The following is a 15,484-nucleotide window of genomic DNA, read 5'->3' on the forward strand; positions in this document are numbered from 1 at the left end:
CTGTGCTATTGTCCAGCAGCCCACAGACGTTCCCCATGGCTGTGCCCGCTGGGAAAAACCCCCCTGGTTGGGCTGCTGACACCACCTGCACCAGGGACACCTGCCAGGCTCAGCGTGGGGCCTGGGAAAAGGTCTCTGGGGTGGCACCGATGCCAACTGTCCCGCAGAACACCTCCCAGCGTGGCTGGGGTGCTGCCAGGGACTGCAACAGGTTTGTTCAAGGGCAGTGAAAGCAGAGATTCCCTGGACTTCCATCACCAGCCAAGCCGAAGCTGGCCAAAGCAAGGAACAGTCACCTGCCCACGGCTGAGTGAGGAGGTGGAGCAGCTGTTTGGGATGTGCCCAGAGACAACATCCCCCAGGGAAATGCACAGCACAGGGACCTGCAGGAGCCAGCGGGACCCTCGGCTGCAGCTCGGTGTCACTGGTTGTGCTGCAGGGCCAGCCTGAGGCTCTGGGATGCAGGGCCAGCTCTGGGTTGCAGGGCCAGCCTGAGGCTCTGGGGTGCAGGGACAGTTCTGGGATGCAGGGCCAGCCCGAGGCTCTGTGGTGCAGGGACGGCCCCAGCTCAGCTGCAGTGCAGCACAGAGGGAGCCTGGGGGGCAGCTCAGGTGGGCAGGAGAAGCAGTGAATCCACCAGGAGCACACGGCTTGAGTAGGAAAGAGTTCCCTGATGACACTCTTGCCTTGACCAAGGAACAGGAACAGGCTGGTGAAACAGCTATTTTTGTGGAGGTTTAGGGTGCATCTTCACATGACGCAAAAAAGTCACCTCAAAGTCACCTCGGTTTCATGTGTGAGAAGAAAGAGCTTGTCCACAGAAACACAAGTGAAATTATCAATTTGCTGTACACATTTAAGCACGTTTATAAACTGAAATGTCACAATTAGACACCTCTGTGGCAGAAGGAGAGACAGTGGTGGTTTGTTTGGGTTTTTTTTTTCTAAAGAGATAAAAAAATAGGACTTCAATAAAAATAAAATCCACTGACTTTCATAAAAGACAAAATAAAGGTCATGGAAAAGGTTTTAAGTCTTCTAGTGAATAAGAAGTTAGTCCTGTTCTCAGACAGAAAGATAATCAGTGGCAGGCCTGGTCTGTTCAAAATCTTTCTTGCTCAAGAAGTTTTATTTCCCCTTTTTTTCTGCTTACAGTAGGAGCCACTGAAAATTTAGGAAGTATTTCAAATATTTTCCACTTTACTGCAACTCAAAATAGAGGAGTGGAAAATATCCCCCCAAAGAGTTTACAGTGGCTGAGGAGTGACAAACAAGCCACATGTACTCACAGGAACACAAATTACTTCATCTCCTGTTAAATTTTAATCTCATCTACAACTGTGCTAATTGTAAGTTCACATGAATTTTCAGCTTTCCATGTCCCAAAATCATGTATGACTTTACACATTCATGAGGAAAGGGCAGGAAATAGGCAAAATATTACCAAAATTTAGGATGACAGTGATGGTTTTCTTCCTGTTAACCAGATCAGTTTTAGAAGACTCAGCTCCAAACTTATTCCCTTCACTATTGGGGCATTTCTTAGAAGCTTTAAGGAGAGTTTGAAAAAGGTTTTGAAAAGAACATGGCTCTGAGCCCACTAAAGCTATGAAAAATTGTCTATTTTAATTTTGTAGATGTGACTCAAGTCCTTAAAAAAAGCACAAAGGTGGAAAAAGGATCTCTACCTTTCCCCCGGACTTCAGGAAAGAGTCTTGGATCTGGAACAGATGAAACTGCGTTGTGCTTCTCTACGTATTCTCTTTACTGATTATTTTCTTATCCTAAGAAAAAATGCAATTAGTTAGACACTGAGCCATATGATGGAACAAATTTTAATTGACAGAGGAAAACAAAAAGATTAAAAAGAACAATTAATTTCTTCTTTATTGCTTCAGAATCTGTAATAATTTGCACTCGAGCAAACAGCAATATTTTTCATCTGGAAAACATTCCAGGGTAATACTTCTGTGGTTTCTTCTTTTGTTTGCAGATATTCAGTGGCTTGTTAAGATCATGATTAGATCATGACACCTTCTAATTCTTTGGACGGTGATTCATCAAACCTCACAGTTGCTACCCAGACACATGGTCTGGCCTACAGAGTGAGTGAGAGAGTAAGAGCTGTTTTCCAGTAGCACTAGGTTTGCACCTAATGCAAATATTTAACAACCCGTTTCCTTTTTGCTCTGTTAAACAACAACAATTGCTCATTTCACTTCTTTTCAGAAAGGTATTCAGAGCTCTAATGCATTTGTAACCTGCTGAGATCAACCCCCCCTGCCGGGAAGTGCAGCGCTGTGTAACTGCCCTGCTGGGGTGCAGCTCCTGGCTGTGAGAGCGCAGGGTGTGAGCACAGAGCAGCTCCACCCAGCAGCTGCCCACTTGTGCTGGGAGCCTGGAAACCGCGGGAGGATCACACCGCGTGTGCCTCAGCCTCTCACACACGAACAGGGCATCAGTTTTCTTTCAAATTCAACCTTGAAATCTAATAACAACCCCTTCCTAGGAAAGAATTCTCCAAGGCTCCTGGCACCCCCACTCCCAGCGTGGCTCAGCCTGAGCCTCCCTCCTGTCCTCTCCTTCCTGACAGTGGCACAGAGAGCAGCTCTCACCTGCCTGCCGGACACGGGGCACAGGGACAGCAGCTCCACAGCAGCCACACTGAAAACAAGGACTGTGGACTTTGGAAGTTGTCTCTATCGCTTCTCTCAGCATATCCCAAAATATTTAAATCAGGTCTGATGGCCAATTTCATTATGTGGGACGGGCCAACTTCCACATGTTCACGAGTTCTCTTTTGCCTCGTGTTCTCCAAGCCGGGGCTGCAGACGAGGACAAGGCTCAGGGTAGAATCCCGCTGGATATGAGGCTCTGTTCCCTCTGGTAGCATGCCTGAAAGCTCTACAGCACTGTGACACTCAGTCTGTACCATCAGTAAATCCCAGGAGACAGGAGAGGGTACAAGGGAGGTGAAGGCTGAGCTTCTCTACAGCTTTCTGCAACAGGTTAACACATCTTAGTGCCTTAGTGCCTCTCATGCCCATGAAAACTGCCAATCCTGAACTTTCTTCAGTATGGAGGGCTTGTCTACACAGGGAAACAACTGCAGAATAAGCTAGGGCATAGATTGAAGCACTAGTATCTATTCTGGTCTCATCTCTGATTCATAAAAGCACACAGAAAGCTCTAGTTGCTACTAAATAGCTTTTTCAATATGCCTTAATGTACCTTTCAGAGATGCATACTGCACGTTGAGAGGACTTGTTTAAAGCACAAGAGAGTTCCCTCAGTTTGGAGGCAGTGTCTGTGTGAGGGCTAGCATAGTTTGGGATAAGTTAATAAATAAGGATTGCCACCTTTTGCCAAGGCATCCCAGACATTAACACCGAGCAGCAGAGCAGTGCTGGTACCAAACTGCACAGTTGTCATAACAACAACCACACGGCAGGGCCCGGAGCTGAGTGAGCCACAGGATTCTGAAGAGAGACAGAAATCAATTAAACCAAGGGATTCAGGACCTCTGGGCTGCTTTGGCCACAGGTCCTTGGAATGGGATCCTCAGTATCTATCCTAAGCTAAATAGACACAAACATCATATGAAAACATGGCAAAAACTATGGAGATCTCCTTTTTTAACCCAGGATCTTTCCAGCACATGCCACTGCCAGGCTGTCTGCAGCACCTGGATGGACCAACACTGCTTGTTTGCTTGTGCATTCACAGTTCAGACACTCACAGCTGAGCTCTCCCCTGCAAAATACTTGGGCTGTGCTCTGCTCAGGTGGAAGGATACATGCGAAGAGCAAACACTATCTGTTCTCACCAGGGTAAGAGTTTGGACTTGCAAATCTCTAATTTTCCTTTTTTTCCCCCAAAAGCTCAATCTAGAAACTTATCGCCACTTAAGGAGAGAACGGAAAGACTGATTCACTTTTTTTGTTCTCTGAAAACTTGAATTTTGCAATCAGTTTAAAGCAATTCAAAATCCTGTCCTCAATTCCACTGCAAATACATTTTTTGCAAAACCAGCAAAAATATAACAAATGCAGGTCACAAATTCCACAAGACCACAACAAAATTAGCAGATTTTCGAGAGAAACTGGTGGTAGAAAATACTTTGAAGAAGCCCATGAGTTATCTGTGGAACAAGTTGCTGTCAACTACTATTGAGGTTACAAACTCAGTGGAATTCCAAGAAGGAAATCTTGTGGGAGTGAGGCAGTACAAAATATTGCAAAGTGGATAAAATCTTTGGGGTTTAGAGCTGTAGCACACCACTAATAGCTCATTTATGGCAAATACTTGACTTCTAGGGAGTCGAGTATCCCTAAAACTTGTAAATCCTGACAGCAACCTTGCAACCACAGGCTGCCACAAGCCAGGTTAGGTATGCTCACATCACTCCTATTTGGGGATGTAGCCTGACCTTAATCACACATTTCCAAATAAAGAAATAAAAAGTTCTGGGGAGCAGCAGTTCTGATGAGCAGACAGAAATGATCAGCTCCACCTGAGTCCTGCAGCATGCAGATTAAGAAAAACAGCTCACTAACAAAAGGAGAAAACAGCAACAGTCATCTATTTTCACTCACAGCTTACAAAAAGCACAGATCCTGTAAGTGCCCGTTAATGGTGTTATCAGCATATTAATCAAGCTGTCCCCTCAGGACTAGTTAGGGTCTGAAAGGGAAAAAATAACTGCAAAGTTTTAGTAATTTCACCAAACAAGAGCTGAATACTGAGGGTTAATGGGAAATCATTTACTAACCACGGCACTCTATTATTCTCAGGGATAGCACTTTCTAAAATTATGGGTCCTTATGGAATAGTATTTTCCGTAATAACCAATCAGCTGGTCTAGAATATATTTTATAGCAGCATCCTCCCAAAGGCATTTGCCAGGGGAAACATTCCAACTGTCTGTATTACATTTAAATAATGATAATACCGTCTCCTTGGCAGGGATACAAATGGACATGGGGTTTTTCCTGTGTTCCCTCCATTTCTTCCACTGGAGCTGACATAAATGTAGGTCTTCCACCACCTGAACTACTGCTGTTATATTATTTATGTTTTAATGAGTACAGCCTCACAGGCCAACAGCAGGAATGGAAAGCATGAGGATCTGGCTATTTAGTGTACACCAGCCAAGTTAGCATCAACTGAACTAAGAGAAAACCACAAATACAGCAAGGAACAGCAGGACTCCAGCAACTTTTTACTGGGTCAAGAAGAAATATTTCCAGAAGTAGCAACACTATCAACATCAGCCAGTGTATTTTAGTAACACTTTTCCGTGTGCTTCACTGTTTCAATTCAATTCCTCGGTTCGGACATCGGTTCTATCAGTAAACATCACTGAAATGGCGAGAGAGTTGCCCCAGGAAACATTAACCCATGGCTGTGTTTCAGGCTGGCACAGACACTCCTGGGGCTGGGCCACCAGGGCACTCCAACATTTGGGGCTGTGGGTGCTCCCCCACGGGACAGCTGGGTCACAGCCACGGGATCCCACAGGGGCCAGACCCGCCCGTGCTGGGAACTGGCTGGGGCAGAGCTGGGGCTTCTCCTGGGATACCTGTGCTTGGATCCATCTTCATTCAGCTGTAACTACAGACTGTGCTGTAAGGAATTCAACAGCTGAACAGAGAACAGAGGGACATGGAACTGATGAGAGCCCTTCTCACCCTTCCTTGGTGCTGCAGCTTACACAAGAGCAAGGCAGGCAGTGAGGAAAGGGCAAGTTTTCAGAATTACAGCAGGAGTTCAGAGACTAAATTCTCTTCCCACACATCTTCAGGAGCCATTTTGCTCCCAATACCAATTCTCTGCACATTCCAAAGAAGTATTTCCTCCTATCAAGCCCCCTTGGGACTCCTACTTGTAGGAAAAGCACACTAGCCCCGAACTCAACAAACTTCCTGGTATTTCCCCCTCTAACTTATTTCTATCCCATTATCTGCTCTACAGAGCTTTTTCCCACCACAAACACCTCTCCCCCCGCAGTGGAAGGAAGGACAGGCACACTCATGTTTACTTGCAGTCTGAAAATGGAGGGTTTGTCTCAGCGTGAGAATTCCCAGCACCCAAAATGGATCAGTTCCATTGTTCATTCAAACTAACACAGGTGAACCTTCCCTGGCGTGTGAAAATGCCAACCCTGGGCAGCAGAGAGAGCGACGTGGTCAGAATCATCCCTCAGCACACACACAACACCCCGGAGTTGTACTGCTTCAGTAACAAGTGGGAGGGGGAGGAGAAACAGCAGCAGCACAAGTTTCTTATCAGAACAAATCCTCCTGCAATGAGAGAAAAATTAGAGCTTTGCATTCACACCAGTCTGTGGTGGCTTGAGTGTATCCATGGTAACCCCCATCCTTCAGAAATTCCAGTGTGCATCTACAGGCTGATTCTGCTTCTACATTCCACTGCCACACGAGCAGAACTGAGAGCACTGGAGTGTCAGCTCCATTAATCTGCTTCTACTTCAGCTCCACAAGTGCATTAGGAAGCAGAAAAGCTCCCTCACATCCACCCTTTAACCCAAATTCTCCAACATGCTGCTGGAATTTCTGGATTACTCTGGTCTTTGACAACAGTATTTATTGTCCTGCACCAGAAGGATGAGCCCTGCAGGATTCTGAAGAGTTTGAATGCATTGTTGAGCACCATTTATTAACGTCTGACTGATACATAAACTTTTGAGTATATCAAACAGGATGAAAATGATTTTATTGTATCAATAGCATTTTTAAAATTCTTAGCAAGAATATGGTATAGAGCATTTTCTCTGGAAATTTGACAGATTTAATAACTTTTGTAACCCTGATTTAATCAAAGGCTTCTTAAAGAAAGATTTTTAATGCAGACCTGAAAAAGAAAATCACATTGGCGTTTTGATTTCTCTGTAACAAACTGAAGGTTCCCGCTAACTTGGCTTGTGATTCTTAGGTAATTTTCATGATTGCTTTCAGCACCATATCAGCACACAAAACTCAGAGTGAAAACCAATATCTGAAACAACTGCCTGTGAAAATTCCGATGCTTCAGTTCCTCAGTGAGCAGGGCTGGGGCAGTGTTCCGCTGAGCACTACAGCGGGATTCCATCACAGAGTCATGCCGACTGTCAGTAACGGTGCAGGGAGCAAAGGGAAGGATTCCTGGCTCTGAGGGACCCGACCCCTGTGCTGCCCCTTGTCCCCTGACACAGCCTGGCCATCGTGCCAAGGGCAGTGCTCAGCCCCGCTGTGCCCAGGGCCGGGGCTGCCCGTGCAGCAGCAGTGCCCACCGCCCGCTCACACCACTGTGCCTCTGCTCCTCGCCTCACCCTGGCACAGCTCTGCTCATTGCAAACAGCAAAGCGGATGAATTCAGGGTTAAAGCCAACAAACAAAAATCCAACCCCAAAAATCAATCCACGGTGGATAAGGAGTTGTTGTTCTTTAAGGAACTCATTTTCTCTCAGCTTTGTTTTTGTGCTGCTTTTTATAATTCAAATTCAGTGTGGTGCCAGAAAATGGCAGGCACATCCTTGGAACAACGCATGCAAGATGGGGCTATTTTTATCAATAAACATTTCCAGTGATATCTTTGGCAGCACTGGGGCAGCAGCCTCCTGGAACCAGGTAAAACCAAGGGAAACCTCCCCTCAGTCTCGTTTTGGCACCTTTGAAATCTCATTTATGTTGCCTTTTCTGGTGAAAACAGATGGAGTTAATTGCGGCTTTTTAGTTACCATATGAGCAAAAAAAGCTAAATTACCTTCAGAAGGAGTCCTGCATGTATGCAGAGAGCTAGCATGAGCTCTCTGCAGAATACAAATGGAACTTGGCAAGCAACATTTGAATTTTTATATTGTATTTAATTCAAATGCCTAAAATTTGGAAGAAGCTTTTCTTGGGAGGACTTTTGTTCAGTGAAGAAATCAGTTTTGCTATTTACACAAATGCCAGTCATTTTCCAAAGCCATCCCTCTCAGCTCTAGAGCCCGACTGCCACAGCAGTTACATCTAAAGCAGCTTTCTTTTCACCTGACATGCTCCTACAACATATACAGACACTCACAGAATGCAAGATGGGAAGCTTTTTCTATTTACATTTGCAAAAGAATAAAAATAGACAAAAGCTTCTTCTGCTTGGAAGAACAAAAAAGAAATCTTAGTAATCCTAAAGAAACTAGAGAAGCTGTAAAATTCTCCATTGCCCTCCTCCTGTGTCTCCTTGATAAGGACTCACACAAAAAGATAAGGACAGGTGAGTATTACTGATTCAGTAAAGGGCTTATTTAATATCTCACCTGCAAAGTCACAGCATCTGTGTTTCTGTTCAGAAAAGTACTGAGTTAGTTTTGCCTTTCTTCACCTCTTCATTAAAACTCTAAATATCACCATCGTGCCCAGAACACTGGGGGAAATCCATCTGATGTCTGGGAAGTCAAGGCTTAGACATGAGAATGCTTTTGTCTTTCAAAGTTGCATTAAAAGTAAGAGTAACAGCGAAAGGCAAACTAAGAGAATACGAAAGAAAACAGAATAGAAGAATTCAGAAGTTTTGGAAATGTATTTTAACTACAGAGATTGCAGATAAGGTACATGCAGGGCAGACTCGGGAGATTTCAGTGAAAATCTGACAGGTTTTCAGGTTGCTCAGGCTCGCTGTGCAGAAGGCAGTAAATATCTCTTGGTGATTTTACTTGGAGTCAGGTCTTTCGGGTTAGTAAATACCACCACTGAGCTCACCCAGCCCGAGGAGAAGCCAGACAAAGTCCATTCACATGACCCGTCCCACGGGCTTTAACAAGCCCCAGTCAGAGCGCAGGGCTGTGACCTCAACACCCCCCGAGCTTGTCCTCACATGAGGGCAAACATTAATCCACAATTCCCCAGAGTTTGTTTACAGGTTAAGTCAACAGCCAGTAAATCAATGGTATCCTTCTGCCAGGTCAGGAGCCCAAACTGAAGATCCACACCTAATCATCTGCTGTCAGTTCATCCTGAAACAATAGTTTTACAGAAGGAAATGAAGAATCCAGGTAAAAGCTTGATGGCACAGTGGCAAACAGCCTGTCCCTGCTGCAGCTCCCCTCTGGAATTTACAGACCTGAGATCTACGTTATATTGGCTCTAGGCTTTAAGAATATTCATTCTTCAAACCTTCTCCCCATGAGGCATAATTTTGTTTCCTTCTAAAACATGACAGACTGGTCAGTGGAAAAGGCAGGATGTTGAGCACGTGCTGGTACCCCAGATAAGGCAGCCCGGATATTTGGAGTCAAGAAGGAATTTCTCCCCCTTCCAAAGACTGGTTGTACTTTCTTGTTTTTCCAGGAGGAAAGCTGCATGGGAGCAATAGGGTTCATTCATAGCTTTGAAGCTATTTGTGATGACTCAGTGCAAATATCTACCTTGGAACACTAATAAACCCCAATAAACACTTGCCAAACCGTTCACATGTAGAAATACAGTTAAAAACAATCAAAGAAAAGATAGCAAAAATTAAAATGTTTCATATTCTGTTTGAAAAGATGAAAAGGTGAAATGAGACGAAAATGCTTTTGCTTCTACCCTGCAGACATCTAGATTGGATTTTATCATCCTTGGGGGGCCAATTGGGCATTTGTACAGTCATTTTCTTCTCTACTGAAACCTTCTGGAATAATCTCAGAGAGGGACGGTTGCCTTGCTGGGGGCGGTGAAATTTCATTCATATTCTCCTGTAAACAACTTAACAGCAAATTACCAGTGCATTTCCTTCCCACCAAATCACCTTAGCAACCCGTGCAAAACAGCTCCCAGGGAACTCAGGATCTCATGGAGACCTGCAAAGCCTCCAAAGGAAAAACACCACTTTTGGTAAAACAACAACAAATGCTTTTTATTTTGCTACTTGGAACCTTATAACCCCTCCAAGCCACAGACTGAGGTTTTGAGAAGCAAGTGGTTCAATGTTGCAAACTGGTTCAAGGTGCAAACATTCCCTTCCAAAGCAAAACCCTCTGCCCAGGACACGGTGCTGCCATCGGCCCTGCCCAACACAGCTTTAGACTGAGCCAGGTCAGTGATGGCAACACTGGTCAAACATCACCAGCAGGAACATTCCTGTCAGCTCCTGAAGGGACTCTGCTCACACATCTGGCAGAAGAGCAGCATTTTTTGCTTGAGAGAAACTGAGTCTGAACTGGACTCAAATCAATGTTTTTCAGAACTTCTCATGGATTGGGAATGCTAAGAATATTCAGCAGGAAGAACATACCTGTGCATACTTGCTTCCTGGCTTCTCAGTGAGATGTACACTTTTCCCAATTTCCTGTAACTAATGGATCCCAGATTCTCTTTTCTCCCTTTTCCCCTTCACTATCAGCTTGAGGAATTCCTGACTATTTTGCCAGAGCTCAACCCTGGCTGCAGCTGATGGTTGCCATTCCATAGCCACCAATTTCAGCCAGTGCCTGGCTGGGGCTAACAGGTATCTGTATCAAGCAGCTGAAATTCTGAAAATGTCAAAGTTGTTTCATAGGGTTTTTAAAGAACCCAGGTCCTGTGGCATTGTTAGCCACTCCCTTTCCTGACATATTCAAGATCAACCCTGACTGTTTCTAACTGCAATTTTCCTCTATTACATATTCTCCAGGAATCTCACAGGCGAAACCCAAGAGGGGCTGCTCAGTGCAGGGCATAGAAGCCAGACCCTCACACACCTCACTCTCAACCTCGGGCAACAAGGCTGCCTTACATTTAACAACTTGCACAGAAACACTGTATTTCCACCAGAATATTCCAGCCTGGAGTACTCAGACAGCTGCTCCTAGCAACATGTGATCAAACATCAGCCCTCAGGTGCGTGTCGCTTGCCGTGGTGAGGGGACACCGGTTTAGATCCCAAACACGGCACCGACCAGGCTGCTGGGTCGGGTGTCCATCCCAGCCAGAGGGGACACCGGTTTAGATCCCAACACGGCACTGACCAGGCTGCTGGGTCGGGTGTCCATCCCAGCCAGAGGGGACACCGGTTTAGATCCCAACACGGCACTGACCAGGCTGCTGGGTCGGGTGTCCATCCCAGCCAGAGCCGTCCCCAGGTCAAAGCCCCGACATCTCACCTCTCAGCAGAGGCTGCCCATCCATCACAGCAAGAGTTCTGTGGTAGGATTTTTAACTCAGACTGAAGCAAATCATGCTTTTAACTTTGAAAATCCTTTGTCAGCGAGGCAGCTGCACCACCAGAATACAACTCCAGGTTTGGCTTTTTGATCACAATTTTCTCAGCTCCTCCGGATAAAGGCAATGAAATCTGCTGGCCATGTCAAAAACACTATGGCCAACTTTGTAATGAAACTATTCACTGCCCATGCTTTGAGAACCTTGAATATTCTAGAACTGTATGTAATGGGAGATAAGGAAGTGTTTCATTCACCTCTCAAATGGGATTCCAGGAAGGTGCATTTATGGAAAGCTAAAAAGAGCTGCAGTAATTCCACAGGAGACCATGCTCTACCCGAACACACATCCATTTGCTGTAAGGTTATACACAACCTGCTTTGAAAAGATGAGGTAGAGCAGCCTAATAAATCCATTTCAATTACAGATCTAACTCAGAGCCTGTTCTGCCCAGTTCTGAGCAGCACTTTGAAGTCATAGGGATGAAAGGGTGCTCAGTGTCTGACAGCCCGAGGGCTCTGGCACAAATGAACAAAACATGGACTCCTCACTGAGGGCTGGTGCCTCCTGGAGGGATCCCCAGCTTCAAGGAAAAGGTCTCCTGCCCATTCCTTCTGTCTTGTGCTCGGGTATGCAATGCTGCTGAAAAGACATTCTGAATCTGGATAACAACAGATCAGATCAAGGATGGGTAAAACAGGCTTAAGAACAGAGTAAACTAAGCTTAGGAAAAAATGTATCTACAAGAACATGGAAAATATGCTACATTAAAAAACTGTCCACAATTTCATTTCCAAGGCCACAAGACACCCAATAGCACTCAGTAACTACTAATTTCTACCAGCACAGGCCAGAAAAATCAGGTTAACAATTCTCACAACCATTTATAGAGCTGTCAGCCTAAACAATGGCTTTTTTAGTATCTCACCATCAAACCGGAATAACAGATCAGCTTTTCCCTCAAGATGTAAAAGCCTCAACAGGAGACATTTAACTCACCCAAGATCACTAATGCTCAGCAGATTACTAGTGAGATTTGCAAGTCTCTAGGTAGCCATGAGCACCTTTCCTTCAGCACATATTTCCTTACTCAACCACAGTCACAAAGCCAAAAGTAATAATCAGTATGGTCAGCTCAGGCACACATGAGCCAGTGTCCCTCTGCACCCTGCATTTGCTGGGCCAGTCCCTGCTTCATTCCAGCTGCTGAGCACGGTATTGTTGGGGTTCTGAATAGTGACAGGGACAGACCTCTCTGTGAATAAATATGCATTTCTTGTGAGTCAAAACTACCAAAGGGCTTCGCTTCCCTCCCCCATCTTCTTTTCCCTAAATTCTGGAATGCAGAAACACATCATAATTACCCCAAAAGCAGCAGAGGGAACACAGCAAGGAGGAAGTTGGTCTCTCCATAATTCTATTCCTTTGCTTTTTGATCGTGATCCAATGAATGATTGTTTCCACAAAGACTCCCTGTTATCAGTGTGCAGTTAAAGCCTTCCCAGAGAAGTATTCAGATTGTATGCAGGCATTCATACTTAAGGGATAAAGTCTTTGCCATTCACTTTAGAACCCCTGCATAAACATTCTGTAATTGTATTCCTTTCTAAGCAGTGAGGTTTTGAGAGGGGGGTAATTTGCTTCTAGTAATTAAATGATATTAAATAGGATAATATAAATATAACAGCTCATGATCCAGCACAGCTTTTACATTTTGCCTAGTTTCACATATTGCTTGGTGGAATAACTCAGAAGATTAATGTAAAAAATGCAAAGAACGTGAAGTTCTGAAGTATTGCATGATATGACTGTGCACCTTCCTGACCACCTGCAGCCATGAACACTGGGAAAAAATTGGTAGAGACACGCAGATTTCATAGAATCATAGACTATCCACCCCTGCCCCTAAAAAGCCCAAATTTCTCACAATTACTAGGAAGAGTCAGCTATTTCCTGGAGTTCCTTCTTTCTAAAATAATTAGAAACAATGATCTTTCAAGAAAGCTTGATCCTTTTATATTACTTCTGCTGTTGATGTGTTCAAGTTAAATGCTTTTTCTCCAACTGGAACACAGCTAAAACTACATTTGTTACAGGATTATTTTGAATAACATATAAATAGACTTTCTTGAGTTGGCCAGCATCTGGTAAAAGCTTTTCATCAAGCAAACAGCGGCAGCACTTCAGGTAACCCCCAATATGATGAATCCAACAGAGGTGTTCACAACCAGGCAGAGGACACACAGGACTTTCATTTACCTGAAGGGGAGTGTCGTCCCCCACAGCTCATCTGCTTTTTGCGGCAGTTCAGAGGCAGCTATGGGAGACGGCGTGCTTTGCTCTGTAGCAGCACACAGCCTGAAAGCCAGGGTGCTTGTAGAGGGGCAGAGGAGTGGGCAGCCATGGTCATGTGGGGTGAGCTCCATGGGCTGTGGGTGCAGGTCCGGCCGCGGCAGCTGAGGGTGATTTACACCGCGGTGTCCCCTCAGGCCCTGCCGCCATGTTTGCTCCCCTCAGGCCTGGCCGCCATGTTTGCTCCCCTCAGGCCTGGCCGCCATGTTTGCTCCCCTCAGCGCCCACGCGCCCGCCCCACGCCCAACCTTCCCCATGCTCCAAAGTGAACCACAGAGCTGTTTCTGACCATTAAAAATGTCACCACAGAGCATGAAGTGTTGCTAAGGGCTGACCTGCTGTTCATCTGTGTCTGAACAGTGTGGTACCTGTCAGAGCCAGCCAGCCCCGGCCGGCATCCAACAAGTCACCAACACCGAGCTGAATAAAGGTCATTAATGCACCTCAGCTTCCCAGTGCCATATAGATACTGCAAAATAAATTTCATAGACCAAGATCATTGTTTTGTTACATTGCCATCTAAAAATCTATTTGGACTTACCTCTGGCGGTCAAAACTTTCCTCCTCAAGACTGGTAAATGACAAACAGTGTAGTTTACATCTGTTTACTCTGATAAATTTGCACTGCCGAGCAGCTACCTTGCATTAGTTACATCTAGCGATAGCTGTTCCTCAGACAGATCTGGCTGTTCACTGAGGGGACTCGGATTTCTGTGGCCATGTCCTCAGCTCCCCGTGCGGGACCTGCTCGGTGTCGCCCTGTCTGCAGCCACGAGGCCCAGGATGACGCTCACGGCCTTCCGTCCACGGAGGGCAAGGTGGCACAGGAACAAACTGCAGCATAAACAGTGCTGGTGCATGAATGTACTCTACTAATGACTGCACAGAGAAGTAGAGCCTGCACAATCTGGAAGTGGTAACTGCTCTTCACACAACATGTAATTTCCATTTTTTATTAAGCAGGTCTTCTCACACTTTTCCTCATTAGTTCACCACACGATTATTGATTTTATTGCTGCAAGCTTATCTTAATTACACCAAAACAAATGTTTCAGGTATCAGGGACTGTCAGAGTAACCATTTTCTCCAGTCTGTTTCCTTTACCCCTTCCCACAACCGTGTTCCAGAATTTGCTTTCTGCAATTCTATGCTGGGAGAACACAACGTACTTTACAAAACGTAAAGCATTTCATACTTTTCAAAATGTAAAGCAAATAGATGATGCATTAAATTTAATGATTGACTTTGTGCTTTCATTTTAATCTTCTTTTACTTTAATTGAAACTCTAATGGAAAGTACTCGGTACAAAATCAAAGTGTTTGGTGGGTACCTTTCTCAGGAACTTGCAGCACAGCTCCATGTCCCACCTCCTGCTTACAAAGAGTTCTGCAAAGACCTTAGAACAGCTTTCTCTGCACTTACCACTACCAGTGACATTACTATCAGTGATCTAAATATCTCACATGTTAACATAGACTCTCACAGGGCTGCTGTGCAGGAGAGCTCTGTGCAGGACAAGCCTGAATAAACCACCTTCCTCTGCTCGGTCTCATTCAGCACATCCTTAAGCAGGAACAATCCACAAAATGAAAGTTCTTCAGATCCTGTTTTCTGTGCTTCGAGGCTATTTATTTGGACAAAAAACAAACCAAACCAAAACAAAAAACCCCAAACCAACCAACCAACCAACCAACCAAAAAAACCCACCAAATTATCAAACCAAACCCAAAACAAAAAAAAACCACAAAAAACCACAAACAAACAACAAAAAAATTGAGAATCCCTTCGCCACTTAATATGAAGCAGAATTAACGAATTTTGAAAATTAACAAACAGAACACACGTTGAGTGCATTTCTGTGAGGCCTCTGTGGCTCGCCCTGTTGTGGAGCAGTCGCAGGCTGCCCCACTCTGTGTTCCTGTGCCTCCCACATTTCTTTACTTCCTTGAATTGACTTCTCTTTGTGCTACTT

The 15,484-nt window shown here is 45.0% G+C and overlaps 1 long non-coding RNA gene across 3 annotated transcripts in view; it reads right to left on the bottom strand.

The window, feature by feature from the left end:
- LOC108507451 overlaps nt 1-15,087 on the bottom strand; it is an 83,643-nt gene extending 68,556 nt beyond the window's left edge. Inside the window, exons 1-2 of one of the 3 annotated variants that reach the window (XR_001878141.1) lie at nt 14,053-15,087; nt 1,689-1,784 (exon numbers count right to left, since the gene is read on the bottom strand). This is a non-coding gene — a long non-coding RNA (uncharacterized LOC108507451). Of the gene's footprint in view, nt 1-1,688; nt 1,785-2,615; nt 2,707-13,418; nt 13,679-14,052 lie in introns of those variants that run through there. The other 2 variants (XR_001878142.1, XR_001878140.1) reach the window with 2 other exon arrangements.
- Nucleotides 15,088-15,484: the final 397 nt, after the last annotated feature.

Source organism: Lepidothrix coronata, unplaced genomic scaffold (assembly GCF_001604755.1).
Source record: "Lepidothrix coronata isolate B3197 unplaced genomic scaffold, Lepidothrix_coronata-1.0 Scaffold256, whole genome shotgun sequence".
Lineage (NCBI taxonomy): Eukaryota > Metazoa > Chordata > Aves > Passeriformes > Pipridae > Lepidothrix > Lepidothrix coronata.